The sequence below is a fragment of the Octodon degus genome, unplaced genomic scaffold (genome assembly GCF_000260255.1).
Source record: "Octodon degus isolate 3935 unplaced genomic scaffold, OctDeg1.0 scaffold03296, whole genome shotgun sequence".
In the NCBI taxonomy this organism is placed as follows: domain Eukaryota; kingdom Metazoa; phylum Chordata; class Mammalia; order Rodentia; family Octodontidae; genus Octodon; species Octodon degus.
The window spans coordinates 1102-3677 of NW_004527872.1; the positions used below are offsets into that span (position 1 = coordinate 1102).

The window sequence follows — 2576 nt, forward strand, 5'->3', positions numbered from 1 at the left end:
ATGTGGTGCTGGGGATTGAACCGCGGTCCCTGTGCTTTGTTGAGCTTGTTCTAAGTAGGTGCTTTAGACCACTGAGCCATCTCACCAGCCCCTGTAGTATTTTTTTGGTATCTTCATCCATATTAAAAGAATTCATTAAAACAAGAGGAACATCTGTATTGTAGGTTTTGTTCAAATGTTCAATTTGTTGAACAGTCAGATCCAAAAAGGTATTCTCATTCCTCACACCAATCAGACTTGTAGGACCTTTGCAGCCCATGCTGGTTCCTAAACCGCCATTGAGTTTGACCACCACTAGCTTGTTCAACACAGAAGATGTGTTATCACGCAGTCCTCTGGCCTTTATCTTTTCATATGGCTGAATTGAATCTTCTGGAGGTCTTTGGATTTTCCCCCAATCCACAGGAAGTCCCTTTTCTTGCAAAAATCTGTGAAATAGCTTCCGAAATCCATCAAGATCTTTTTTAGTGTGCTCAAACTCATGTGAGGGTGCTGTGCTAAGTATTTTTTCTAATTCCTTTTTCACAGATAATTCTAGCTCTTGTCTAATAACTTCTTGGAATTGAGACGCACCATCTTGAGACACTGCTTTGCTAAGATCTTGTACAAATCTCAACATGTTAAGTGTTTCACTAAATTACTCTAGGATTTTTTTTCCCCAATTTCTAGAGGAGTCACATTATAGGGCAGATCTTTCTTGGTTTTAAACATGTGATGTGTTCTTTCTCTTCCTCCACTTACACTAAAGAGATTATTCAAAGCCTTTAAAACTTTTTTTTTTTTTTTTTTTTCACCTATGAAAAGCTCCTGCAGTTCAAAAAGACAGAAACTTGGAGCGACCGAGCCTGCCTGAGGACTCCCCGCTACACTGCGGTCCTGACACAACTGTGGAGCAGCTGGAGACTTCCCTATTTTTTTTTTTTATTATTTTTTTGTGGAACCGGGGATTGAACTCAGGCCCTTGCCCTTGCCAGGGAAGTGCTTATTCCACTGAGCCATCTCCCCGGCCCGATTTTTTTTAATTATAAGGATAAAAAAATAAGAATAAACAGGTGTGGTGGTACACACCTGTAAGGGAGGCTAAGGCAGCAGGATCTTTGGGAGTTTGAGACCAGCCTGGGCTACACAGTGAGCTCAAGGCCAGCCTGAGCTGCATAGTGAGACCGTCTCAAAAAGACAAAAGAGAAAGAAAGAACCTCAAATAAATTCATGGGTTGCTCTCCTCACAGTGTACTTCGATCTAACTTGAAGTTAGAGACCATATTGCCACCATGATTAGCTTTATCTCCAGCGCCCACAACAGGACATGGTGGTGTGACAAGCCCTCACTGCTCTGTCCCACCGTGTGATACAGCAGTTTGTGCGCTGGCTGGGAAATGAATCAGTGAAGAAGAAAGTAGCCAGGAACAATGAGCCACCAGGAACCCTCAAAGAGGTCACCCGCAAATCTGTGTGGGCCTGCAGAGGACAATAATATTAGCAATGATAACTAATTTTTTTTGTCTTTTTTTTTTTTTTTTTCCGGAACTGGGGATTGATCTCAGGTCCTTGAGCTTGCCAGGCAAGGGCTTATTCCACTGAGCTATCTCCCCAGCCCCCTTTTTGTCTTTTTTGAGACAGGGTCTTCCTATGCAGTTCAGGCTGGCCTTGAGCTCACTTTGTAGCCCAGGCTGGCCCTGAATTTCTGACGATCCTCCTGCGTCAGCCCCCCAAGTGTTGGGATTACTGGTGTGCACCATCATGCCTGGCAAGTAACTTTTTAAACACTTTGTGTATTTGCTACAGGGTCTCCCTACACAGCTTGGACTCATAGTGATCCTCTTATTTCAGCCTCCCCAGCACTGCAGTTACAGGCATGCGCCACCACCCCTGCTTTCAGTGGCTGGCTCGGTATGAGGCCGGCACAGCATGTGGTACCAGGGATCAAACCCGGGTCTTTGCACTTGCCAGGCAGGTGCTTAGACTGCTCAGCTATCTCCATGGCCCCTCATTTTTATTATTTTTATTTATTTTTTCCCCAGATACAGTGAGTACTTTTATTATTAATTTTTTATTTTATTTTATTTTTTGTATTTGTATTTGTGTGTGTGTGTGTGTGTGTGTGTGTGTGTGTGTGTGGCCAGCTTAGTCCAGGGGGCGGGGCTGGCTGGCATGTGGTGCTGGGGATTGAACCGCCGTCCCTGTGCTTTGCTAAGCTTGTTCTAAGTAGGTGTTTTAGACCACTGAGCCATCTCACCAGCCCTAATTTTTTATTTTAAAGAGAACAGAAAAATAATAGTTAAGACATTATAAACGATACACAATTTTACACTTGATTTTAACCAAAAGGCTGAGAAGCAATGATGATACATAATTTTTTTAAAAAGATGATAGATATTTACAGTGGTTGGTGTATTGCACATTGCTGTCTTTGATGTAGTGCTCAGATTACAGATATAAGCATATAAAATTGGGCAAAGAAAAATTTTAAGCATTAACTACTACCTTCAAAAAACTAGAGGGCTGGGGCTGGTGAGATGGCTCAGTGGTCTAAGGCACCTACTTAGAACAAGCTGAGCTAAGCAAAACACAGAGAC

General features: G+C 42.8%; 1 pseudogene; it reads right to left on the bottom strand.

The window, feature by feature from the left end:
- LOC101572821 overlaps nucleotides 1–619 on the bottom strand; it is a 1705-nt pseudogene extending 1086 nt beyond the window's left edge.
- Between the last annotated feature and the right edge of the window lie 1957 nt (nucleotides 620–2576).